Source organism: Prionailurus bengalensis, chromosome A3, assembly GCF_016509475.1.
Source record: "Prionailurus bengalensis isolate Pbe53 chromosome A3, Fcat_Pben_1.1_paternal_pri, whole genome shotgun sequence".
Lineage (NCBI taxonomy): Eukaryota > Metazoa > Chordata > Mammalia > Carnivora > Felidae > Prionailurus > Prionailurus bengalensis.
In genome coordinates, this window is record NC_057354.1 from 105,050,072 (window position 1) to 105,077,731 (window position 27,660).

General features: G+C 50.3%; 1 protein-coding gene and 1 pseudogene across 1 annotated transcript in view; both read left to right on the forward strand.

Annotated features, from left to right (window-relative positions):
* The window catches only part of KCNIP3 (potassium voltage-gated channel interacting protein 3), an 84,965-nt gene that overhangs the window by 19,511 nt on the left and 37,794 nt on the right, over window positions 1–27,660 (forward strand). The window lies entirely within an intron of this gene.
* LOC122497208 lies at window positions 23,630–24,387 on the forward strand (annotated as a pseudogene).

Consider the following 27,660-nt stretch of genomic DNA (forward strand, 5'->3'; position numbering starts at 1 on the left):
CTTAATGTAGACGGAGATCTGAGAAATCTGGGCCAAGCAGTGGCTGGCACTCAGTTTCGCAGCTTGGGGATGTCAGAATCAAGGTCTCTGGGGCTCTTTGTGTTTTGTGGGGGTTGTTTGTTTGTTTGTTTGTTTTTGTTTTTGCCCTTTCCCTCACAGCCACAAGGTAGTTGCTTTGGCTCCAGCTATCACGGCCTTCGTTCTAGGCAAGAGGAAGGAGAAATTGGGTGGAAGGAGGAAACGGTAGTGCCTACATCAGGAAAGCAACACTCTCGTAGAAATCTCTGGAAGATGCATGCCTGTATTTCACTGGCCACAACTGAGCCACCTTGACTGCAAGGGAGGTGGGGGAGTGGTAGTTTTTTTTAAGGTGGGCACATTACCGCCTCCAACAGAATCTGAATTCTGTAGGCGGAGAAGCGAAGAAGAACGAACACTCGTGTGCCGCTCTCGGCCACACGTACCTTGTAAGGTTGTTTTGACGACTGAATACGCTGGCGGCCGGAGGGACCTTAGAAAAGTGCCTGGCGCATAGCAGGTGCCCGAGGAATCTGAGGGCGGGGGGATGGTCAGCAGTTTCCGCTCTAGTCATACTTGTCGTCCTCTACTTTCCTCATCAGAGAGACCCCTTTTCATCTCCCCATTCTCTACTCTATAGAGACACCGACGGGGCTGTGGTTTGGCGTCGTCGGTGAGCAGAGATCACAGGTCAAGAAATAGCCAAAGGCCAGGGCTCTACCCATCCCCCAGCTCTGCCCAGGGCCCCTATGCCTCCCTCTTGCCCCCCACCAGGCAGAAGCTTGGATGGGAGCAGGCTACTCCCTTTCTGGCTGCAGAGAAGCCTTGGGATATGGGTGAGGCCCCTTTGCAGTGAGATCACACCCTATGCCAAATATCACACCAATGGCACCTCCTCCACTGGTGCTGGGAGCTCAGGGGCAATGCCCACCCCCACTCTCACCTCCTTCTCAGCCCAGGAAGCTGCAGGAGCCCTTCTGCCTCCAGGAAGAGTGAGTTGCGGGGTCGAGAGGAGCCAGAGCCAGGCACAAGGTGAAGGGCCTGGCCTGGGGGTAGGATTAGGGGCTGCTCCAGGAAGCCCACCCTGGCAGTGGGGCTGGCAGGTGCTGGCCAGCCCCTGGGGGCTCTGGGCTGAGGCTGAGTGGCCAGGAGGTCTTGGGAAAGGCTAAGAGAGCAGGAGGCAGAGACAGAGGACGGAGGACAGAGGACAGAGAAGGGAAGTTTAGGCCAGAGATGCCAAGACCCTGAGGGTCAGGTTGCTCTCAACCTGGAGAGACAGACTAGAGCGGGGAGAGGGAGAGAATTCTAGCAGGAAGGCTCTGAGTGTCGGGGGAAGCAGGCAGGAAGAACAGAGCAGGCTGGGGGTAGCTTGCACTGTGGCTGGTCAGGCAGAGCCGAGGGCGGGAGCTGGGACCCCCAGGATGGGGCCAGGCCCAGGGGTGGCGGGGCACGGTGAGACCCCCGGACCAGCCCGGGGGGCTGCTCTGAGGCTGCAGGAGTGCCACCACGGCTGCAAGAAGCACCTGGGAGACATCATCAGCTTCTTCTTCCGCTTCATCTCTGGGAACCTGGCTCGAGGTGAGGGCTGCTTTGGCAGGACCGGTGAAGGGAGCGGTAAGAAGCAGGTTTGGGACTCAGGACTACTGCTCCTGCATTGAGTGAGGCAGGGGCCATCAGAGGGGGCAGTGGCCCTGAGGGCAGAACTAGAAGGGACCCCCTGGCTTGGAACCCTGCCATCTGACCTCCAGCCAGCCACTGCCAAGCCAGGGCCTGGGGAGGGAAAGGAGGTGGGAGGGCGCTTCCTTTCCAAGGTGCACGGACTCGGCCCAGCCCAGGCTGGGAGGGAGCAGGAAGCTCTGGCGCCCGCCCACCCGCCTTGTATACCCTGACCCCATTGCCCCGGCCTCTCTCTTCCTCCCTTTCCCCACCCGAGAACCCCTTCCTCCATCAAAGACATGTGACATCTGCAGTGAGGATTAAAGAAAGGGCTTGCTCAGTGACAGCCACCTTTCAAAATCTATAAATACCAACCAACCTGGAATTTCTGGTAGGGATACAGGGGGGCTGTCAGGCTCAGGCCTGGGGAGGAGCCCACGTGGGAGTGACAGCACCACGGGCCAGGCGCCACTTCTGCTCGGCCCCTCCCCACAGTGGGCGCTCAAGGGCTAAGCGGGACCCCCAGGATCAGCCCTGGGGACCAGGAGGCTGGCACAAGGCTAGGGGCTCCGTGCGCGGGGACCTGGCGTTTCTTGGCGAGATGCGCCGGGGAAGGTGGTGTCAGGAGCTCCAGACGCTGAAAGGAGAGACCTTCGACAGCTCGGGGCTTCTGGACCCTTTTGTCTCATCCTGTGATTGGAGGGCTATGAAGGGAATTAGGCTAAAGAAATCACATGATTCTCTGAAGAGATATCAAATTAAATCCCTAAGACATGTACATGTAGCACTGTAGACACGTGACATGTTGGCTTTTTTAGCTTAGCCAAAGATCAAAAATACTGCTGCTGCCCAAAGATGCTCATAGACACTGAGGGACAATGTGTCAACACTGGGCGGGACTGGGCTGAAAAGCCTGACTCTTGTCCCCTCTCTGAGGGCAGGGGAACTTGTCCTGAGCACCTGGTACAAAGTCTGTACGCTAAATCCTTGTCCAAGGATAATATTTTAAGAAGAATAAAAACACAAAATTGCACATATAATCAATCACGTCAATCATTTCAAAGTCGGTCGAATAATAATGGTTTAAAAAGAATTTTTTAAAATGTCTATTTATCTTTGAGAGCAAGAGTGTGAGCAGAGGAGGGGCAGAGAGGGGGGAGACACAGAATCCGAAGCAGGCTCCAGGCTCCCAGCTGTCAGCACAGAGCCCGATGCGGGGCTCGAACTCGTGAACCAGGAGATCATGACCTGAGCCGAAGTCAGACGCTCAACCGACTGAGCCACCCAGGCGCCCCAATAATGGTTTTAAATACTCAAAAGCAATAACAGATCTGTAAGAGTAAGAAGACAGGACTCTGATGTAGTGAAGGTTTGCAGCAGGGGATGGGATGGAGGGCTGAGTCTAAAGCAGGGGTGGCGACCTCAGGGGCCTTTCGGTGGTGGGACTCAGGCCAGTGTTGCTGCAGGAAATGGGAGCCCTGGGTCGTAAGCTAGCTTTTCCAAAGAAGTGGAAACTCTGGGCTCATGATGCCTCTTAGCCTTGTCTGCCAGCCGCTCACCTTCCCCGCCCCAGGCAGCCACTGTGGAGGAGGAGGGGACTTGGCAGATGGCGGGCCACTTCTCTGGGAGGAGAGGCACCTGGGGGCCAGGCTTGGTGGCAGAGGGATGCGCCTAGAGTTACCAGGAGTACCTCTCCCAACCACACTCAGCCTTGGCTCCTCACCTGTCCCCGGGGGGACAGGTGTCCGAGTGTCTGCTACACAGGACAGCAGGAGAGTCAGCAAGGCCCCTTGCTTATTGGGTTTCGGTCGATGGGAGTCTTTATTGCCTGGTAGCTTCATGCACCTTTTTCAAGGCTGATTCACTCGCAGGCTCATGGGGGCCGTTTCTCACTCCCTCTGTGTGTCTCTGCCTTGAAAGGAGGGAGATGCTGCACGTCTGTGTCACCCAAAGGTGCAGTCTGCCTCCCTAGTCTTGCGGTTCCTCATCTGGCAAAACAACAACAAAACCCACAAAGGCTTAGCCTTCTGGCCTGCTTCTGGGCTCCTTCCAGCCCTGGGTGCTGGTTCTGGGATTCACAGTAAGTGGGGGTGCAAGGAGGCCAAGGGCAGTCTGGGTGTGAACGCTGCGATGCCGCTAAAACACAAATGCTCAATGTCAACGTAAGGAGCGAGCCAGAGGAAGCGGGGTTCCTCGGTCACCGCTGACCCTTTCGGTCTGCACTGTGGCACTGCGGACCGCATTGCAGACCTGATGGAATTAGGTGTTAGCAAATACTCAGGGAATCCTTTCTGGCCCATATCAGAGCTCCAGCTCCTCATTCGCTTTGGGATCTCCCCCCCCACCCCCCCTGCTGACTTGTCTCAGGTGTAAAGGTAGGGCAGGAAGGCCGAGTGTAGGTGGGGTCCTGGGCATCTCCACTGCTTCTTCACCTTGCTTCCCGCCTGGTTCTGGGGGCCGGACCAATGCCGGCTCCCTTCCTTTGCTCAGGATGCCCCCTGACCTCATCTCCCAACTGTTGATACTCCCCTCTCCAGGCAGGAGGAAGAGGGACATTGAAGATGCATTTCCCCAGCTCTCTTCCACAGGGTCCAAGGGTGCTTTGCAGAAACACACGCCCTACCTCCAGGGACCATTACCGGGTGGGTGTCCGGTTCCCCCTCCTCGCTTGGCTGCCTCTGGCCATCGTAGCCACAGCCATCACCTGACCTCCTCCAGGGGTGGCTCAGACCCACATGGCCCCAGGGACCCATGCCCAGACCCAAACGGGTTTCTCAGAAGCCTCTCAACTGGACAGAGGACTAAAGCCCCCCGGGTGCGGGAGGAGGAAAAACAGCACGCCAGCCACCTTTCCAAAGATGTTCCTTTCTCTGCCTCACCAACCTTTTCCTTCTCTGCCCCCTGGTGGGGGGAGAAAGGGTGAGTCACAGAGCCGGTTTCTTAATCCCTCAGTGTGACCTGTCTAGCTGGTCTTGGCTGTTGGCGCCTCTGCCCCAACTCAACAAGAAAAGTCGAGTTTAACAGCTGCATATGAGACGTGGAGTCCACGTGAAGACGAGGGAGAGCCCTGTCTTCTGAGCCACTCGTCCTGCGCTGCAGCAGGTGCCCAGGCGGGGCTCCCAGGGACAAGGCATGGGGCAGAGGCAGAGGCAGGGGGACGGCCAGGAGCCAGGAAAGAGGGCTTGGGCTTCAGACTGGGACAGCAAAGACTCGAGGTTACAGATAGAGCTGGGTACAGCTGGCTTGTATTGTCAAAGCATCATTCTCTCTGTGTTAAAAATATCATTCTTCCACAAATAGACAGTGAACGTATATCAAGGTTCTATTGAAGTACTTAATGAGGAAACCAGAATGACAAAGCTGATTCAAAAGAGAAACACAGGGATTTTTAGAGAGGGTAGAAATAAAAGGAACACTGGGATATGACCTCTCAGGCTGAAACTAAGAAAGATCCAGGGCAGTGAGACAGCCACCGGCAGGGTTATTTCCTCTGCCAGAGAGAAGAGGAAATCATCGCATCTTATCAGATTTATAGGCTTGTAAAATGTCTGGGACCTCATCAATTGTACCTCTGACTTCTGCTCCCCTGGAGAGTCAGATGCTCTGGGCAGACGTTGCATAATGCCCTCGCAGGCCTGAGAGGCCATGCAATGCTCTCTGTGCTTTATCTCCACAGTTTTTATTTATTTATTTATTTATTTATTTACTATTTATTTATTTTACTTTTTTAAAAGTTTATTTATTTTTGAGAGACAGAGAATGAGACAAAGCACAAGCGGAGGAGCAGCAGAGAGAGAGGGAGACACAGAATCAGAAGAAGGCTCCAGGCTCCAAGCATAGAGCCCGATGTGGGGCTCGAACCCGCCAACTGTCAGATCATGACCTGAACTGAAGTTGGAAGCTTAACCGACTGAGCCGCCCAGGCGGCCTGCACTTTTTTATGTTTTTAAATGTTTATTTATTCTTGAGAGGGAACACGCATGAGCAAGGGAGGGGCAGAGAGAGAGGGGGACAGAGGATCCGAAGCAAGCTCTGTGCTGACAGCCGTGAGCCCAACGTGGGGCTTGAACCCGCGAATCATGAGATCATGACCTGAGCTGAAGTCAGTCGTTCAACTGACTGAGCCACCCAGTCGCCCCTCCACAGTTTTTAAACAGGATACTATCTCTGGCACTCATAGCGGATAAAAGGTAAACTGACGCATATTGAAAATTTCAAGGGTTTATTTGAGCACACTTCGATTCAGACATGGCAGCGCCTAGCAGGAGATGGTTAGGAGGGCTCCACAGACAGGAACTAGGGGAGAGGTTTTATAAAGAAGGTGCCGAAGTAAAGCAAGGAAATGTTTGATCGGCCGTGGTTTAAGCGGTTGCCTTATCGGGGAAGGCCTAGTTGGCTGTTTGTGATTGGTTGTTCTTAATTTCCTGGACTCTGGCTTAAGTTTGGATTTGATTGCACAGACCTCCGTCCAGCAGCCTCCTTGTTAAATCTCTTTAACAGTTCTCCCCTTTTGGCCATCCTTTCCTACAAATTGACAGACAATTTGACATGACTGCTGCGGTCAGTCATCCTCAGGGTTAAGTTCTGATCTTGTGAAACTCACTAGATTATGACGTCAGGCTGTGGAAGAATCGTTTTGGCCGTTCATCTCATTGTTGATCTTGTGTGTTTTTCCGTGCATAGTGAGACCATCTGATGTACTTCTGATGGCCGTGAACATATATTTAAGACCGTTGAGAGAACACAGTGCACCAGGGGGAGTACGGTGATAACTGTCAGGAGGATGATAAAACCAAGAGATTGAAGTTACCAAGAGATTGAAGTATGCTTCTTCACCAGGGCACCCACGAACCCAGCCGGTTGGCATCACGTAAATCAAAGCATATATCTGAAGAGGCATCAACCGATTTCAGCCAAACGCCTTTTTGTTCATTTCCTGTATTTGAGTGTCTACTATCCCAGAGGTGTTGATCCAGGCGCAGCAGGAGATACGTGCTATGGCACAGATTCCTCCTTCCTCGGTCAACGAGCAATCCAAAGCAATTCTGTTACCTAAAATGACTTTATCAGCTTAAGATAATTGCTAGGCCGCAGAGGCATGTTTTAGGGTGGCATATTTTGCTACCTTGTATTCCCTGCCTTTGAAACTCCTCCATGGCTTGGCTTCTTAGACCCAAACAAACATGGGTTCTGAGCCCATGATTTTCATACATACAGTTAGGCAGAGTCCTAAATGGAGAAGTCCAGGACTTTTTGGACTTGAAGGAACCCATTTCTCCTCTCCTTTCCTTAAAACAAAATTGTACTTATGTGAGGCCTCCCCCTGGGCTCAGTCCAGTTTAAGTTGGACCCAGTCTGGTTTAAGTTGGAGAGCTCATCATGTTTAAGTTGGACCCAGTCTGATAAAGTAAATAAATGCTTGGGGCGCCTGGGTGGCTCGTTAAGTGTCCCACTTCGGCTCAGGTCATGATATGGTTCATGAGTTTGAGCCCCACATTGGGCTCTGCACTGACAGTGCAGATTCTCTCTCTCTCTCTCTCTCTCTCTCTGTCTCAAAATAAATAAATAAACTTTAAAAAAAATGCTTAAATAAAATTAGAGAGCTTATAACGCAAAAGCCGTGAAGCTCAGTTATCTGCGAGGGACTTCCCATGACCTTCATTCAGGTGCAGCAAGAACGCAGTGAGTGCCAAGAGTCGGGGTAGAGGGACAAGGTGGGGAGGGCAGGTGCCTACGCCTAGTTGCTTGTTGCTCCCAGGGACCATCAGGGTCTGCTTCGGATTCCACTTCTGCCGCCAGAACTGTTAAAAGGGAAACTGAGGCACACTAACATTTTCTTTTTCAAGTTTATTTGCGTATACATCTGCTTGAATTGGGTAGTGCTAAACCAAAGAGGGTTGGGAACACCACCCATGGGAGCCAGGGGAAGGCTGGGTTTTTTTGTTTTTTGTTTTTTTTTTAAGAATATGCAGAAGCAAGGCGAGGAAATGATTTGATTGACCCTAGCCTAAGCGCTTGCCTTATTAGGGCAAGCCTAGTTGGCTGTTTGCGATTGGTTGTTCTTAAGCTTTGTTTTCTCAGATTCAAGTGCACTGACTCTGGCATAGTTTGGTTTACTTGCATGGGCTACCAAGGCATCAGAGCCATCCCGGTCTAATGGCCTCCTTGTTTAAATACTTTAACATAGTTCTGCATGAAGCAAATTGCTTCTAACCTCTCGGTTTCTTCACCTGTAAAATGGTCATAAGAATCAAATCACAAGGTCATTAAGAAGGTTGTGGTGAGATGCGCATGAGAGTCTTTGCATTCATGAGATGGGCTTTTACCTTCTTCATTTTGCAACCGTGTGGACTCCCGTATTGGCTTGCTTTATACTGGTTGTGTGACCTTGGGCAAGTTACTCGGTCTCTATGAGCCTGTCTCCTCATTCACTAAACAGGTAGAATAGGGGGTGGTTTTGAGGGTTCTGCCAGAGTCTGTAATGCAAAGGGCTAGGGCAGTGACTCAGAGCTAGAATTTCCCCTTTTCTGGGCCTCAGTTTCCTTATCTGGGCAGTGAGTGCTGGAGAGGGCAATTTTCAAGGTTAAGGACCAACTGTAAATCCTGTGGTCCCTCCCCCCCCTTTTTAACCAGACACAGAGACCTGAGGGCTTGAAGTGCATTTTGGGGGCCTGGATCCTTCCGCTTGGGGTGTATTTTGGGGTCCAAGGCCTGCCTTTAGAGCCACTGCCCCCTCCTGCCTTGTCCTGGCTTCTGCCTAGATGCCCTCCCCAAGTCCTGAGGGACCCTGTGCCCTTCCACCACTCACTCCCAAACCTCTCCCCAGAGCCTTGCTAAGGAAGTCAAGTTCATTAAAAGCCAACAGTGAGCAGCTTGATGCTTTAGTGGGGAGGATTCTCCAGACAGGTATAATGGACTGCTCAGGCCCTGGCCTCTGCCTCCCCGGCCTCCCCCACTGCCTGCCTCCAAATGGTCAGATCAGAATAGGCAGGACAGGGTGGTCGGGGATGCAAAGGGAGGGTCAGTGGAAAGGGCACTAAGTAGAAAGGTGAACAAGGGGAGCCCCCCCGAAAGCTGTTTGGTAGCTACCTGCCCAGATACAGGGGCGTCTTGGGCCCCATCGCCACTTTCCTGTGCAGAACCCTTTCCCAGCGTGGCGTGTGTCGTGTCCCTGATGCTGTGGGGTCCAGGTCCTCGTCCTCTTGGGTGAAGGGGGATTGGGGGCCATTTGGGGTGGTGGGGAGGAAAGCAGAAGTAGCTTCCAAATGCTCTAGGATGGGAGAAAACGTGCTATGCCTGGGGCTGCTCAGGCAAAACAGAACCTTGGTGGCTGAGCAACTGGGGGTCCTGGGCAGATGTTCACAGGCTGGAAAGGCTCGTGCCCATTGGCCTGGCCAACCTTCCTGCCTGCCTTCCTTCCCTCCTTGCCTCTCTGCCAAAGGGTCTCTCTTGGCTGGTATTTCCCCATAGGCCCACCAGGGGGCAGCAGGAACCAACACGTCTGCCACAATGGACCACTTGAATCTTTTTTCCTTTTTTTTTTTTTTTTTTTTTTTCCAAAGTAGGCTCCACACCCAGCGTGGAGCCCAATACAGGGCTGGAACTCACAACCCTGAGATCAAGACCTGAACTAAGATCAAGAGTCAGGCACTTAACTGACCGAGCCATTCAGGCACCCCCCGGACCATTTTAATCTCAAACCACCAGCTCTGCCTTCTGGCACCAGCTCTTCCCTCCTACCACCACATCTTTGGAGCACAGGGACACAGGGATCTGGAGTTCCTCCGCCTCATTTCCAGGACACATCCTGGCTTCTGATGTCCTGAGCTAAGCCCAGGACAGGCTGGGACCCTCTCCCCAGCAGGCCTCCCTCCTCTCTGCTGCCCACGATGTACCTGTCCCTGTTGCTGGGACTCAGTATGCCTTCAGGTGACAATGGTTCCTTCTTGGGTCACCCCCAGAGGTCTCAGGAGGGCAGGGTGAATCCTAAGTGTTACATAGGAAGGCCTTCTTTGATCATCCTGCTCAGATGTGGATGAGGGGAGGCTCAGACAGAGGCCATGTCCACACCCTGGGCTTGTGCCCGACGGCGGGGTGGCAGGTTACCTATAGTAATCTAACACGAATGCTTCCCAAGATGGACAGACTAGGCGCTTGACCACCAGCCTGTAGGCTGATACGGGTTCCCATCGTGAAATGAGGAAAGTGGTGAACCAACTTAGTAAACTAACTATATTCCCTTTCAATGGTTTACATCTTCATTTTTTTTTTTTCCTGGCATAATGCCCGAGAGACAGAGTAGTCACCATTTTTTTTTAATGCCCTTGCATTGCAAAATAAAAGATGATACTTGTATGTCCCCTTCCACATTTGGGGGGCAGATATGGGAGGGTCTATAAAAGCCTGACTGAGGCTGGGCTGGACGCTGAAAAGGGGGCTCCAGTGGTGGGAATGGTAGGCAGAGGCCAGGGGCAAGGTGGGGAAGGCAGGTGTCCTGGCTGGGACCTAGGGAGGACGTTCTCCCCACAGGCCTGGGCCCTCCCACTCTGGCGGCTCCCTTCTTTAGAACGACAAGCTGAAGACTGAGCCTGAGCGGTGACCAGAATCCTGGTACCGGAGTGGGGAGTGGCAGAGATGGCACAGGCCTCAGAAGAGAGTGCAACCCGGAGCAGAAAATGAGTGAATGAGTGAGGGAGTGAGCAGAAGGAAGAAAGGAGCAACCGAGGAAGCAACTGTTCAGTAGTATTGACCTGCATAGTCCAGCAGGAGAAAGCCTCGTACCGCCTCTAAGTCTTCTAGAAGAAAACAGAGAGCAGTGAGTGGAAGGGTTGGCAGAAACCTGTAAGCTGTGAGCAGCCCGGAGCCTGGGTAGGGTGATTGTATGCGGAGGGTCCCTACCCAGGTGGGAGGCTCATGCGGCCAAGGCCACCATCATCCCCTGCCCCCTAAACAGAGGGGCTGCCCCAAGTGGGGAGCGAGGAGCCTGGGTAGGGGGCAGGTCAGGCAGATGGAGAGGGCCCGGGGCCCTGGGCTGGAGTGTGCACTCGCTGGGAGCACAGACTCCCCCGCCTCCTCAGCCAGTAACCGTGGCGGAGAGCACCCAGAGGGTAGTCCTCATTACCGCCCATCCCTGCTTCCTTCTCTCATTCCTGCCTCCCGGCTGAGGTATCTCCCCAGAGGTGGCCCCCAGAGTACAGGCTCCAGCCAGCAAGCGGCCAGAAGCAGCTTTGCAAAACAAATAAGCCGTCCTCCTGCCAAAACCCTTCAGCGGTTTCCCTCGAACCTTAAATACATTCAGGGCCCCGCTCTGCCTCGGCAGGATGTTAGCACATGCTGTCCTCTCTGCCCAGAGCGTCCGCTTGGGTGGGCTTTCCCCCCTTTCGGGCCTCCGTTCACACGTCACCTCCCCAGAGGACTTGCCTGTCATATCACCACAGTGCCGGCACATACCAGGTGCTGGACCAAACGGTGTTGGGCAGACCGCTCTCTGCTTGGGGGATTCTGGCCCGACTGCTAAGCCTCGAGCTTTCCCACATGTGTAGAGCAGGACCACAGGAGGCTGCCCGTCGAGTTCAGTTCTAGGGATCGATTCGCCCACCGTTGACTGCCACCCCAGGCTCCCATTTTCCCCCTTGCATTTAGAGATCCCACTCCTAAGGCTCTGAGGTGACACGTAGGAAATGTATGTGCCTGGAGCCAGGGGTCATTGTCTTTGTTTGCAAGGCTCCTGCACAGGGGCTGTGGCCAGAGCACAGGTCTGGGGGAGGTGAGGAGGGAACTGCAGGCGGCAGAGCATGCTGTCTGGGCCTCCGCCGCGATCAGGCTGATCCTGCTAGGTGGGCGTCACCGTCAACCCCACCTTCCAGGAGCACCTGAGGCTTAGAGAGGGAAAAGCTGTCCATCTGTGCGTCGGTCCATCCATTCAACACACATCCATGAAGTGCCAAGCCTGCCACAGGCTGGGAGGGAACGGTTGCTGGGTGACCTTCCTTTCTGCCGTCCCCTACCTTTCAGGGTCCTCGCTAAGCCTCCCCCCCCCCAAACACACCTGCCATGGTTGGGCTTTAGGGCTAGGCTTGAGCTGGCAGTGTTTGGGGACCTGGTGCCAGCCTGTGCTGGGTAAACCTGGAGCTCCGGGAGCCTGGCTCCTTCCGGAGGGATGGGAGTAGAGGCAAGGGTCTAGGTGTGGTTTATCCTTGCGGTCCCCCGCCATTGGAGATCTCAAAATCCCGCCCCCCCCCCCAATCTTCCCTGGGCCTGGGAAAATATAATGGCAGACCCCACCCCTCCCCCAGCCCCTGTGGCATTCCTCTTAGACCCGCTGAGTTCTCAAGGCACAAATGGGGAAACTGAGGTCTGGAAAGGAAGTGTGAGCTGTCCAAAGGTCTGGGAACTCCCAGGTCGGTGCTCTTTTCTCTACTCCCCACGGCTGTCTGAGCTCCAGTGTCTCAGCTTGACAAGTATGAGGGGCCCAGCGAGAGAGGCTAAGGGCTCTGTCCCAGCACCTCGAGTTGGGCAGCAGAGTACTCGATGGGTGACTGAGCCATTTCCAAGCACTGAACTCACACGGGAAGTGGTTGAGTTGGGTCTGTGCTCAACGTGCTGTTTAAGCTGCACGCGTATGCGTGTCGTGAGCGTGCACACTCCCCATCCGCACGTCCTCTGTGAACGAGGTGGGCTTTGAGACTGCCTGTGTGTTGGGGCAAGACACCAGGCGCTGTTCTGGAAGCAACATCCTCAGTCCACCATCAGAAGGACCCCTGATCCCTGGGACAGCCTGGCCCCTGCAGGCGCCCTCAGAGCCAAGCTCTCAGGGTGGAGGGGCTTCCGGGAAGGGCATGCCCTGGCAGAGGAGTGGCCTTTGCCAGTATTGAGATGTGTCCTCAGGCAGGAAGGTTGTTGGCTGGGGGCCGGGTCACCGCTTGGTGGTGGGAGTGCCACAGCGGAGGAGGAGAGGGCAGAGAGGGGGGTCCCAGCATAGCCTAGAGGTTTCTAGAAAGGGTAGGCGTGTGGTCCCAGCTTTGCTACTTAGCAGCTGTGTGACCTCGGGCAAGTCACTTCACTTCTCTGAACTTCGGTTTCCTCACCTGTAAAACGAAAAGCGACGTGTAACTTTCCTCCCTGGGCCCGCGGCAAGGAGCAAGTAAGACACAGACTCAGTTCAGGAGAGCCCAGCTGTACCTGACTCCAAAGCCCCGGCCCTTAGGGAGCCTCTGCCGCAGGGGACACGGGGAGGAGACGGAAGCTGCACCCCTCTGGTTGGCCTGCCTGGGGTCTGTTGGGCATGGACCCCTGTGTTAAGTGCGTGGCTGGCGCACACGTTCACAGTTAAGCCGAGTAAATATTTACAGCCATTATGGCAATTGATTGCCTTCGATCCCGTGTGCTGCTGTGAGAGAGCCCTGCTTACTCATGCTTTCTTAAAAACAGCCTCTTCTCTCACACATCTTTAATAATTCAGCTCCTAATTGTCTCCAAACGCAAACCCGAAAATGCCAACTCAGGGCCTTTGTCCCTGTGCTGGTCCACCTCCCCGTCCTCCCTGCTGGGGGGGCCGGGGGTGGCAGGGGCTCACCCTTTTCCCAGGCCTCCAGGCCCTGCCTGTGACCGCTTCCGGGAGGGGCTCGGGCCTGGTGGGTGCCCGTATGCCCCACCTCCGGCTGTTGGCAGCAGCGGTGAGGAAGAGAGCCTTGGAGTAATTGAGTCGCAGGGCTGAGTGGGGAGGAAGCGGGAGCAAGAAGGTGTGGCTGCTGCTCCCCGGGGAGCCCTGCAGTGCTGAGGAATGGGGAGGGCAGGAGGGAGGGCCTGGGGGCAGCTTGAGGTGATGGGGAAGGCCAATCCTGAGTGGGTGTCTGTACACACTGGAGGCCAGAAACTGCTCCTGCCCTGGGCTGGGGGTGGGGGGTGGAGCCTGACCGCTATTTACAGTGTCTCCTGGGTGCCAGGTCTCCTGTGCTGGGCTTCCTGGCTGGCAGTGCTTCTTGGCCTCTCCCGGGGACCATCTCCATATGGTGGGGGGGGGGAGTGGGAGGAGAGTCTGGGGGGAATGGATGGTGTCCAAGGCCCGCCCTCCTGGCAGGATGATGGGGGCTGCTAATAGAACCACTCTGGGCTCTACTTCCCTTCTCCGTCCGGGCCCAGTCAGGGTGCACAGGGGGCCTAGGGAAGAGTCGCCTGACCCTCCCTGAAGCACAACATCTGCCCAGTTAAATCCTCGTGGCCAGGAGGGCAGGCCCAGTGAGGCAGACACTATGGCAGGTGCAGCAAGGAAGGAACCAGTCTGTGGTGGCCCTACCTGGCCCAGCGGCTGCCATGGCAGAGGGCCTCTGGGCCAGAGCACCAAGGCTGTGGCTCCCAGTCCCTGTGAGGTCCCGGGGAGGGGGGACCCTGTGGGTCCCATGTAAACATCCAGGACTCCTCTGCCCTCCAGCTCCAGGCGAGGCTGAGACCATCCAGCTGTCCATTCACTCAACAAGCCCTCAAGCTTGTCTGCCGGGCGCTGTTCTGGGTCCCGGGGACATAACAGGGATCTAAGACCAAAATCCCTTTAGTTTATAGGCCATAACATGAGATTGGTATATAAATATTATATCTGAAAGTAACAGGGCTCCAGAAATTACGCAGAGCAGGGAAGAGGGGTAGAGGGCCCAGGGAAGGGCTTGGAGGGAATGTGTGACATTTGAACAGAGACGTGAGGTGGGGAGAGAAGAGCCTACAGGAAAGCTTTTCGGGCAGAGGGACAGCACAGGCCAAAGCCCAGAGGCAGGGGTGAGCTGTTGTGTCTGGGAACCGGGAGATGCTCAGAGAGGTCACAGGGTAGGGGTGGGGGGCTTCAGTTGTCGGTGGGAGTGAGATGGGGCCCGGGGATTTGAGCAGAGCAGTGAGGGGTCACGGTGCCTCCTATTTGGAGCCCACCCTTCCCACTGTTGCTGCCGCTGCTGTTGCTGCTGCTAAGGGAGCAGAATAAGCCACCGGCGCCGGGAGGGCGGTGGGGTCCTCGTGGTCATCAGGCTCACAGGCTGGGCAGGGTGCAGGTGCCAGAGGTGGTGAGAAGCAGGCTGGTCCCGGAGGCATTTGAAGGTGGAGCTGAAAGGCTTTGCTGACAGACGGGTGGTAGCAGGGTGTAAGAGAAAGAGAGAAGGTCAAAGATAACGACAAGGTCAAAGGTTTTGTCCTGAGCATCTGGAGATCTGAACGATTGTTCACTGTGGTGGGAAACGGAGGAGCGGGTCTTGTGTTGGGGGTGGGGGGGTGGGGTGGGGAGCTCAGCAGTAGCACATTAAGTTTGAGATGGCTAAGGACTAGTAGAAGTGTTGAGGAGACAGCTGGCAGTTGGGATATGAGATACTTGAGGACTGGAGAGAGAAAGTTGGGAGTCCTTGGCACATACACAGGCTTTAAAGCCAAAAGACTGGACAAAAGTGGTCCAGGGCCGAGCTAGGCACAAACACACACACATGGAAAGGTCTCTGGCTCCTGTGCCCATCCCCTGAGCTTGGCCTTGATGTCTGCAGAAGGTTTCTATCGTCTATTCTATCAATAAAAGCACTTCTCCGTGTTCCGGAAAGCAACCTCCGTCCTGTTCTAACTATTGGTTGGGATAAGGGCTCTCAGCTTGTCCATGCTTCTCAGTCTAGACGTGGTCCCTTTGACACTGCTGGACCAACCACGGCAGGAGTACCTGCTGGCCGGGGCAGGCACCTGGCCCATCCAGGCCAATGAGATCCCTTTCCAGGTCCTTTGACAGTGAGTGGCCTTGTGTCTGGAGCGGAGATGCAGGGACACAGAGGCCTGGCAGCTTCTAGTAGCCAAGTACCAAGCCATGTAGAAGAAGCCATTTGGGTGTGAGAGGTGGAGAACGGTCTGAGAACACATTTTCTGGTCATTTTTGTCCCCTTCTCTTCCTGTGGTTTAGTTTAAGGGCAGATAAATCCCTTTGCCTGAGCCAGTTCGATCAAGAGAAATTTAATCTCAACAGTCAGATGGAGGGAGGAGGCAGCAACAGGGGAACCTGGGGAGGTTCGGAACATAAGGGAAACACGCTGATTCTCCTAAGCCCTGGAAAGGCTACCCCAAGCCAGGCCCACGAGAAGCATGTGACAAAGTGATTACTGAGGCCAGGACCAGATGCAGTACCGATTGGGGTCAGTACTGATTGAGCTACTGTTGGGGAGCTGATACTACTGAGTCCATCATTTAAATATATTTAAATCATCATTTAAATATCTACATACAAGGCCTATATTGGTTCACTTGGACTCTCCACAGAGATTTGACTGTTAGTTTCCCTGTTTGTTGATTTCCTCCACTAAGAATCTCAGGGAAACAATGAATGTATGCAGCAGCCAAGGTGGTTGGTTTTGGGTTTGTGGTTCAGGGCCTCTCCCTTCCCATTGCATTCTGGGTATGCCTTGTATACCTCTACAAGGTCCCTTGTTCAGTGCCCCGTAGCATCCCTGCCAGAGGATAAACCAGACTACGCACAACTGTGGGGCAGGATCCAGTGGGCATCTCTGCTCAGGGCAGGGCACCCACCAGGGCTTAGCGAGTGTTACCCTCATACTTACTTATCGCATAGGAAGGAGTTACAGCGATTGAGCCACGGCTGGTGCTTTATTTACGTTAGGTAAGAGAGATTGGGCCAAGTGATCACAGTGCACGTCTGCTTCCAGTTCTCCCAGGAAGGACAGAAAAGATAACCAGAAAAGAATGAGGAAGGGGTGCCTTCAGAGAGCCAGAAATTGCAAGGAATCCCCAAAAGGCAGAAGGCAGGTGGGATCACCCTGAAGGAGGAATCTGGGGAACCCACAGCTCAAAGGGGCATAGGAAGTGTCACAGCTTTCAGACTTGGGTGAGTGGCAACAGATAGCAGAAGGGGTACGGGACTAGGAGCACCTGGGGGAGGGCCACCCCCACCCTCTGTCTTTGCACAAAGGTCCGCAAGACATTCCAGAGCTAAGTTTGGGCATGTGGACCTAAGAGGCCAAGCAGTCCCTGGGTTGACTGGTTGATGCCAAAGCACAGGGAGCCTAGTCCCAGAAGACGAACCACAGGTACACCCTACATGTCAGCCATCCTACTCTGCCATACCCTCCCTGCAGGGGTAGGTCTACACGCACTTAACACGCAAACACGGATCCGTACCTGAGAGCCACCCAACTTTTGAGGAAAACCAACATCGAAGAGAAGCGTAAAGCTCAGTGAAATGAAGAAGGAACACCCGAATCCATAGAGTCACTAAGACAAACAAAAGAAAAAGTGTAGAACAGGAAAAGTATAATAAATATTCTCAGAGGTCCAAGAGGACATCATATGCACACAAAAGAATCAACGATCTTGGAAGAGAAACTATAATTGCTGAAACAGAGAACATGTCGTAGATGGGTTGGATAGCAGAATGGTTACCTGAATAAAGCAAATTAACGAGCTTGACTCGGTAGCCTAGAATTTCTATCAAGTCATATATAATGAAAGAGAAAGAGATGAAAATATGGAAAAGAATAGGGACATGGGGCAGTTACAGACTTGCAACTAAAAAGAGTAAGCAGGCATTGAGAGAACAGAGAGGAGGAAATACTCATTAATAGAAACCATTGTGAGAGTCATTTCATTTAATCTTCCCAGCAATGCAGTGAGGAAGCCTGGGGAGAACAAAGTGGGGCTTCTCCAGGGCCCTGCATCTACGAGGAGGATCTGCTCCTGGTTCAGCCTGACCCCAGAGCTAGGGGCGATGCTAACTGAGGCACACTGGCTACTCCCTGAAAGCTTATGTGGTGGAACAGTGTCTCTCCAAGGATGGCCCGTGGGATAGTAGTGCGTGTCATGTGACAAGCGATCCTGTGGTCAGATACGTTTGAGAAGTACCAGTCAGATGAGGTTAAACAAATTTTGTTTTTGTGACAGCTGGGAACACTTTTTGCCTCTCCAGACCTTGATTTTCTTATCCGTTCATTGGGAATCATAATTCCATCCCTGGCTGTCTTCCAGGTTTCAGGGGCCAAAGAAAACATTGGATGTGACACTGCATGTGTGGTCATATGAATCTGAAATACCTGGTTTCGTGTGAGTCCCGTCACTAAATCCTCTGTCTACTTGTGCTTCAGGCTGTGATGGGCAGCTCTATAGACTCAACTTCTCATATATGATTTGGAAATTTGGACCCCAGAGTCTGCTCTTTTGGTAAAAATGTTTGTGTTGAGCGGCGACCAGGGTTCTCACTCCAAGGCTGTGTGTGGCTGTCCTCGAGCCTTGGTCCTTGGGTATAGCACAGGACAGCCAGAGTTTGTGTGTCCTGTGTGGGGGTGTTCCGTGCACCTCCCACCCCTCAGGGTGCTGCCCAGTGTCTTTTATATGTTCAAGTCTGGGGGGGGATGAGGGCTGAGGAAAAAGCCTTGGCCAAGGAGTTGAGAGGCCTGGGCGCTTGTCCCCACTATGCCACTGTGTGACTTCACAGCCCCCGGCTGGGCCTCACTGTCGCCTCTTTAAAATGGAGCTGGGAGGAAATCACTGCAGCCCTAATCTGGTCATGTAGCAACTAAAGAGGTCTTTACAAGGAAAAGGGCAGGGCAGGAGGGGAGAGGTAAGGAGAGGAGAGAGGACAAATGCTTCATTGTCCTCGGAATAAAGCCTTGAATGAATGAATGAATGAATGAATGAATGAACAAACCCTTATCTTGACCTTCTGGCCCCTGCCTGGCCCTGCCAAGGCTCAGCTCTCTCCAGAGTCCATTATACTGGCTCACCTTCTGTTCCCACCCAGCCCCCACCTGCTCACTCCAGGTCCCACTCTCCTATCCTGGAGCTACTTAGTCAAATCCCCTTCACACCCTCTTTGCCTTCAGACCTGGTCTTGGAAATGTTCAAGCTCTCTCTGGGAAACCTGTTCTGGGCTTTGGGTTTGGGATGGTGCGCTTTGCAGTATGTCTTCCACCACCAACGTTGGCCTGCCCCATCATAGCCGCCTCAAGGTCTGTCTCCCCCTCTAGAGCATACACTCCTTGAGGCCAGTTGCTGTGTGTGCCACATTTAATGCTGTATCTTCCAGGCATAGAGCAGACACTCAGTAAAATATATGTTGAATGAGTAAATGCATGAATGAGGCTCAGCTTCCTTCTAACTCTGAAATCCTACGTCTCTCTGGATTGAAGGAAGGTTCAAAAACCACTTTTCCTCCCCTGGGTCTAGCTAACAGACTCCTCTGGCCCCTGACCCCTCTTCCATGAGGGCCTCGCAAGTCCTCCGAGAAGGGGAAATGTTTGAGTGTTGCCAAGGGCCGTCATGGGACACGTGCTCAGGTTAGAATCCCTTGCTTCTTGGTTTGTAGTCATGAATGGGGATAGTAACAGAGGTGCGAGGATTAAACAATATTATGCATGTGAGCGCCTAGGAGAGCACCTGCATAGTAAACACTCAAGAAGTTGCTACTATTATTAGCTCTCAATTGCCTTGCTTTACTGAGCTCAGAGAGAGGGATGGAGGCAAGGGCGGGTCTCAGATCTAGGATTTCCAACCCCAAGCCCAGGGCTTTGGCTTCTCCCCTGCTGCTTCCCATCTCAGACCCCAAGGTTTTAATTCCCAGGCCATTCATCCACATCTAGCTGACGCAGGGCATCTGTAATAAGCATACCTCCCTGAGCTGCCAGAGGCCACCACAAGAGCTGAGACACCAACACCAAAGTGTCCTGAATGGAAATTCCCCAAGACACCCTTGGGCCCTGGGCTTGAGTTCAAACAAAGAAATGCTTATGTTCAAACTTCTTTACAAATCAGCAGCAAGGATGTGACTTCAGAGCACTTAGCATCAGTGTCATAAAACATGAGGATTGATGACCCTTTGTGACTGGGGTGAATGCCAGGGAGAACAAGCAGACTCTGAGTTGGCCAACAATGCTTCCTGTGTATATTTTGTGCACAGGGCCCCAGCCTAGATTCAGCATGATATACTAGTTAACATGTGCATGGAGCCCCTTAGCATATACAACACTCTCACTTACATGGGTACACCTGATTATCACAACAATACAAGGGGGTGGGCCAAGGGTTAAGGAGTGTTTCCCCCACTATGGACATAAGGAAACCAAGGCCCAAGGAGGTGAGAAGCAACATAGCTTAGGGCACAGGGCCTTTGATCTCCTGACTTCCCATTACCCGGTCCTCTTGCCAACACAGAGAGGTGGGAAAGCCAAGTTTAGCCAAGAAAAATAAATTTACCCAAAGAAACTCACAGACTCACATGGTGGACATTGTACAAACTGTAAGTGTCTGCAGGGAAGTTGCTGAGAAGAACTATAGTTGGCCTCATTCAGTCCTGTCATTCTGGGGCTGGTTGGTTCCTCTGGACTGGACCTGTATAAGGGTAAGAAAAGACATAGGAAGAGATTAGAAGTCCTCCAAATGAGAGAGGGAATAGGAATCTTCTACCACAGGGACCTAAGAAGTGAGATAAGGGGTTCTGAAGACAAGGTGGCCTCAAGTGTCCCTCTTTCCATTACCTGTTCACTATTCCTAGACTCTTATAAACCCTTGGAGTTAATATCCAAATTAGATGAGGATTTGGATATGCCTTGGGTGCAGATGGAGGTATGCAGAGATATCCTCTCTTCCTGACCAAGGTGTAAACAAACAAGGTCACTGGGCAAGCAAAAGAGAGTTTTCCTTAAGTAGGCAGTGAGGGGCCCACTACCACAGTAAGAATTGGAGAATTGTCCACATATCAAGCAGCTCACTTTTCTCATGCCTTCCAAATCTTTCCAGACCATGAGAACCATGGGAGGCTGAACTGCTCAATTAAGGCACATGAAGTTCCTTTCCTTCCAGAGATCACTGGTCCTGATTCTAGGATTTTCAAGATGTGGCGAGATCCCATGATGCCTGTAAGGGGCAAAAACTTATTCCCAGAAGTTGATTCTGACCTCGGACACTTCATCTCTTTAGTACTTCTTGTGGAATGTATCTACTGATGATAAATTTTCTCAGTTTCTGTTTAATTCAGAATGCCTCAATTTGCCCTTCTTTTTTGAAAGACATTTTTGCTGGGTATAGAATTATAGGTTGGCCAGTGATTTCTCTTTGAGCACTTTGAAAAAATGTTCTTCCATTGTGTTCTGGCTTCTATGGCTTTTGTCACAAAGTCTACCATCATTTGTATTATGTCCCTGAATGTCTCTTTCCTCTGGATGCCTTTGAGATTTTCTCTTTACCATTAGTTTTCAGCAGTTTGACTATGATATGCCTAGCTGTGGCTTTCTTTGTATTTATCCCCACCTTGGTTTTGTTGAGCTTGTTGAAAATGTGGCTTGATATCTTTCATCTGTTTTGGAAATTTTTCTGCCATTGCTTCTTCAAATTCTGATTCTGTCGCTTGCTCTCTCTTTGCTTCTTCTGGGGCTCCAATTACACCTTTGTTGGGCTCATTTACACATTTTCCTTATCTTCTTTTCTGTTTTTTTTTCCCTTTGATATTCACTTATAATCCATTCACATTTACTGTAATTATTGATGTGGTTGGATTTCCATGTGCCATTTTGCTACTTGTTTTCTATTTGTCTCTTTTTTGTTCTCTGCTCCTCCTTTACTGGTATCTGTTGTGTTAAATATATATATTTTTTAGGTACCATTTTAATTCCTCTGTTGATTTTTAACACTGCATTATTTGGACCTACTTGCCTAGTGGATCCTTTAGGGGTTACAATGTACACTTTAATTCATAACAATTTACTTCAGAGTAATATTAACTTAATTCCAGTAAAATATAAAAACTTTCCTCCACCATATTGTCTTTTTTTTCTTCTCCTATATGCTATTATCATCACATATATTACATTCATATATGTTATAAGCCAAAGCATACAGTGCTATAATTATTGGCTTATGCAAACATATCTTTCAAAGAAATTAAGGGCTGAAATAAGAAAAAAACTGTATTCAGTCTTTTAAATTTATCCAAATAATTTAAATTGCTGCCATGCTTCTTTTTTTTTCCTATGGATTTGAATTACTTCATTTCAGCCTGAAGGACTTCCTTTAGTATTTCTTGTAAGGCGGGTCTGCTAGCAATGAATTCTCCTTGTTTATCCGGGAATGTCTCTATTTTGTCTTCATTTTTGAAGGATGGTTTCAGCTAAACAAAGAATTTTTGGCTGGGGCTCCTGGGTGGCTGTCAGTTAAGAGCCCGACTTCGGCTCAGGTCATGATCTCGCAGTTCACAAGTTCAAGCCTTGAGTCAGGCACTGTGCTGAAAGCTCAGAGCCTGGAGCCTGCTTCAGATTCTGTGTCTCCCTCTCTCTCTCTGCCCCTCCCCTGCTTGTACTCTGTCATTCTCTCAAAGATAATGAACATAAAAAAAGAAAAGATAAGAAAAAGAAAAATAAATTAAAAAAGAGAATTTTTGGCTGATAGTTTTTTTTTTTTCCTTTCAGCACCTTGAGTATGTTATTCTACTGCTTTCCAGCTATTTCCATTATTTCTTTTTTTTTTTTTTCAACGTTTATTTATTTTTGGGACAGAGAGAGACAGAGCATGAACGGGCGAGGGGCAGAGAGAGAGGGAGACACAGAATCGGAAACAGGCTCCAGGCTCTGAGCCATCAGCCCAGAGCCCGACGCGGGGCTCGAACTCACGGACCGCGAGATCGTGACCTGGCTGAAGTCGGACGCTTAACCGACTGTGCCACCCAGGCGCCCCTATTTCCATTATTTCTGATGAGAAGACAGCTATTAATCATATTGTTCCCTGTATGTGATGTGTCATTTTTCTCTTGCTGCTTTCAAGATTTTTTCTTTGTCTTTGTATTTCAACTGTTTGATTGTGATGTGGATAGGTGGGGATATCTTCATGCTTATCATATTTGGAGTTCTTTCAGCTTTTTGGATCTGGATATTTATGCTTTTCATCAAATTTGGGAATTTTTGGCTATTATTTCTTCAAAATTTTTTTTTTCTTTTTCTTTGTCTTTCTTTTTTTTTTTTTTTTGCTCTCTCTCTTTTATTCTTCTGGGAATTTCATCACATATATATTGATATGTTTAATATTGGCCTAAAGGTATCTGAGAGTCATTTCAATTTTCTTCAATGTTTTTCTCTCTTTTCTTCATATTGGATAATTTCTATTCATCTATCTTTTAGTTTACTGACACTTTCTTCTGCTAGCTCAAGTCTGCTGTTGAGTCCTTCTAATGAGTTTTATTTAGAAAATTTTTGCAGGGGCACCTGGGTGTCTCAGTCAGTTGAGCATCCGACTTCAGCTCAGGTCATGATCTCATGGTTTGTGGGTTTGAGCCCCGTGTTGGGCTCTGTGCTGACAGCTCAGAGCCTGGAACCTGCTTCGGATTCTGTCTCCTTCTCTCTCTGCCCCTCCCCCACTTGTGCTGTCTCTCTCTGTCTCTCAAAAATATATAAATGTAAAAAAATTTTTTAAATTTGTTAAATGTTTATTTATTTAAAAAATTGTTTTTAATGTTTATTTTTGAGAGAGAGAGACAGAGTGTGAGCAGGGGAGGTGCAGAGAGAGAAGGAGACACAGAATCTGAAGCAGGCTCCTGGCTCTGAGCTGTCACACAGAGCCCAATGTGGGGCTTGAACTCATGGACCGTGAGATCATGACCTGAGCTGAAGTTGGACACTCAACTGACTGAGCCACCCAGGCATGCCTGATGTTTATTTTTGAGAGAGAGAGAGACAGAGAGAGAGAGAGAGAGAGAGAAAGAGAGTGAGCACAAGTGGGGGAGGGGAAGAGAAAGAGAGAGACAGAATCTGAAGCAGGCACAGGCTCTGAGTTGTCAGCACAGATCCTGATGCGGGCCTCAAACCCATGAACCGCAAGATCATGACCTGAGCTGAAGTAGGATATTTAACCGACTGAGCAACCCAGGCACCCCCCTTCTAATGAATTTTAAAATTTCAGTTATTTCATTTTCCATCTTCAGAATTTTCATCCAGTTTTTTTATGTTTTCTGCCACTACATTGAGATTCTTCATCCACTAAGTCATCAGTCACACTTTCCTTTATGTCTTTAAAAATGACTTTCTTTAGTTCTTTGAATATATTCATAATAGCTGCTTTGAAGTCTTTATCTGCTAAATTCAACATCTAGCAATGCTCAGAGATAGCTTCTATTGGCTATTTTTTTTTCCCTTAAGCATGAGTCACATTTTCTTCTTTCGTGGCATGCCTTGAAATTTTTTATTGAGCCCTTTCACGAAGATGGCGCCGAAGGTGAAGAAGGAAGCCCCTGCCCCTCCCAAAGCCAAAGCCAAAGCCAAAGCCAAAGCCAAAGCCAAAGCAAAGGCTTTGAAGTCCAAGAAAGCAGTGCTGAAAGGCATCCACAGTCATAAAAAAAAAAGATCTGCACCTCACCTACATTCCGATGGCCCAAGATACTGTGTCTCTGAAGGCAGCCCAAATATCCTTGAAAGAGCGCCCCCAGGAGAAACAAGCTTGACCACTGTGCCATCATCAAGTTCCCCCTGACTACCAAGTCAGCCATGAAGAAAATAGAAGACAACAACATTCTTGTGTTCATTGTGGATGTCAAGGCCAACATGCACCAGATCAAACAGGCTGTGAAGAAGCTCTATGACATTGACGTGGCCAAGGTCAACACTCTGATCAGGCCTGGTGGAGAAAAGAAAGCGTATGTTCAACTGGCTCCTGACTATGATGCTTTGGATGTTGCCCACAAAATTGGGATCATCTAAACTGAGTCCAGCTGGCTAACTCTAAATATAAATTTTTTCAACATAAAAAAAAAAAAAAAAAAAGAGGAGTGCCTGCGTAGCTCAGTCGGTTGGGCGGCCAACTACATACAGCTCAGGTCATGATCTCGTAGTCTATGAGTTCGAGCCCCGCATCAGGCTCTGTGCTGACAGCTCAGAGCCTGGAGCCTGCTTCCAATTCTGTGTCTCCCTCTCTCTCTCTGCCCTTCCTTGCTTGCTCTTTCTCTCTCTCTCTCTCTCTCTCTCTCTCTCAAAAATAATAAACATTAAAAAAATTTTTTTTAATAAAAGAAAAAAGAAGGTTTCTTTATTGAATAATGGGTCAGACACATGTGCAGCTTCATGTCGTGGACAGTGTCTGCTTCTCCTGCACATCACCTTTGTCATCAGTGTTAAAGGCAGTAAGAGATAGATATGGGTCCCAGTTCGTTCTCACTTTTTCTCCCTTTGTATCCAGCCTTTTCCCCTATATTCTGGTCTTGCTGACCTACAGCAACTTCAGGCATATGTGGAGGCAACAGCCTTCCATAGACTTCTTACCCCACTCCCCCAATTGTGTAAGGTCTTATTCTTATAATAAAGCCTTTATTCTATATCTCTCATAGTGGTTCTGCTTCCCCGATCAACCATAATGGTGCAAGATCCCAATTCTCTGTTAAAATTTAAACTTCATCTTTGGATTCATTTGGTCCGTTTCCTTTTCTATTTTTGGAAATATACTAATTGTAGTTATTTTGAAGTCCTTATCTGCTAACTCCAAAATCTGGGTCATCTCTGTAGGCTTCTATTAAGTTCATGATCAGCCACTTTTCCTTCTTCATATGTCTAGCGATTTTTTATTGCATGCTGAATGATGTGTTTGTTATGCATGTGAATGGTAAGTTGTAGAGGCTCTGGGTTACCTTCCCTCCCACAAAAGAGTGTTGAGTTTTGTTCAGGAGTTAACCTCCTGGCAAATCACACTCCTCTTGTCCAAGCTTGCTTTTAGGCTTTGTTAACATACGTCTGTTTCAGCTTTTTTCTTATTTATGAAGTGTAGCTGTTCTCTTGAGGAATTACCTGAATCCTAAACTATGGCTTTTCTGGGACCTCAGCAGAAAGCCCAAGTTGTTCACCAGTGTTTGGCTGGGCTCAACCCTTGATATTTTCTCACAGTTCTAGGAGATTTCAGTCCCCCCAACTGCTATTTTCCGTAAGCCCTCCTGGAGTCTCTCTCTGCTCATGAACAGCCTAACAATTGACCCGAGGGATATTTTCATAGATTTTGGGGGCTGCTCCTTTTTGGTGGCTCCCTCATTTCCAGACTCCTGCCCTCTCAAATCATGGCCACCTTGGCAGTCTCGAAGTCTTATCTCTATCTCCTGAATCCAGCGTGACCACCAGTGCTAGGATGTTCTGCTGCTCAGCATTTTGGAAAATATGCTCAGAAATAAAGAAGAAATGAATGTGGGGATCATTTAGTGTGATTCTCAAGGATCATTACCCTATGTTAATTGATGCCCAGTGTCTACATATAGTTGCTTTACATGTTTTGTCTAGACTTTACAGTTGTTTTCATTGGTAAGGTAAGTCTGATGCCAGCTACTCATCGTAACTGGAATCTTCCTTTTCTGCATTCACAGGGGCTGAGAGAGGTAATGTCACTTGTATGGTTAAAAACACAGATGTGGGGCGCCTGGGTGGCTCAGTCGGTTAAGCGTCCGACTTCGGCTTAGGTCATGATCTCGCAGTTTGTGAATTCGAGCCCCACATCGGGCTCTGTGCTGACGGCTCGGAGCCTGGAGCCTGCTTCCGATTCTGTGTCTCGCTCTCTCTCTGCCCCTCCCCTGCTCACACTCTGTCTGTCTCTCTCTCTCCTTCAAAAATAAATAAACATTAAAAAAATTAAAGACAAATAAAAACACAGATGTATTTAAACTCACCTATGTTCCTGCTTGGTCTCTGAATGTCAACAGGATGTATGATGAATCCTTTCTTTGTGATAACAACAGAAGCTTCATCCCCTGTTGGATCTCTCAAATGGGTGAAAGGCACTGTTCTAAGTGCTTTACATGCACTAATTTATGTTACCCTCATACTCTGTGATATATGTATTATCATTCCCATTTATAGTTGCAGAACTGAGTCTTGTGGAGGCTAAGTTACTTGCCCAAGGTCACATGTCTAATAAGTAGAAAAGCCGGGATTTGAATCTAGACAGTCCGTTTTCAAAGCCTGCACTATTTTTTTTTTTTAACATTTATTTATTTTTGAGACAGAGAGAGACAGAGCATGAACAGGGGAGGGTCAGAGAAAGAGGGAGACACAGAATCCGAAACAGGCTCCAGGCTCTGAGCTGTCAGCACAGAGCCCGACCCGGGGCTCGAACCCACAGACTGCAAGGTCATGACCTGAGCCGAAGTCGGATGCTTAACCGACTGAGCCACCCAGGCGCCCCAAACCCTGCACTATTAACCACCATGCTACACTGCCATTTAAAAACGATCTCAGTATTTCTTTTGAGAGAGGCAGAGAGAGAGAGAGAGAGAGAGAGAGAGAGAGAGAGACCCAAGCAGGCTCCACACTGTCAGTACAGAGCCTGACGTGGGGCTCAAGCTCACAAACCACGAGATCATGACCTGAGTTGAAATCAAGAGTCAGATACCTAACAGACTGAGCCACCCAGGCACCCCTCAATATTTTTTTAGGTTTTGTTAAACATGTAAGTTATGACAAAATCATTGTTTGAGCAGACTATTAAAATCTATAGTTTTTCCTCCCAGGCTGCATTTGGAACATACAGAATCTGTCAGCTTCCTTCATTTCTCTCAGGGAGGTTCCCTCCTTTCTGCCACTACCTGGGTGCAGACTATCTTCATCTTTCACCCCAGCTCTTCCCTGTTATCATCATGGGCTTCTCTGCCTCCAGGCTTCAGAGTACATTCAAACCCCAGCTCTGCCTCTTACCAATGTTGAGCACTTGGGGTACATCTCTGAAGCCTCAGTTTCTCCTCCGCTTCATGGAACAGAAAACCTAAGTAATGGTGATTTATTTATTTTTTTAATATACTCGGAAGGCAGTGTCACAGAGAGATGGGTGGTGTGCCTCACAACCCCTGCCTCCCCATCCACCTCCTGTGCTGACCACATTGGCTTTTGGAGGTCCCTGCCTTGCCCGATGTCTGCCTGTTCCTTGCCAGTTGCCAGTCTTGTGACTGGGAGCTTCCTTCTAAAGGTTTAATCCCCAACTGAGGGCTCCAGCTGTTTGTTCTGCCCTTCTCCTCCCCACCTCCAG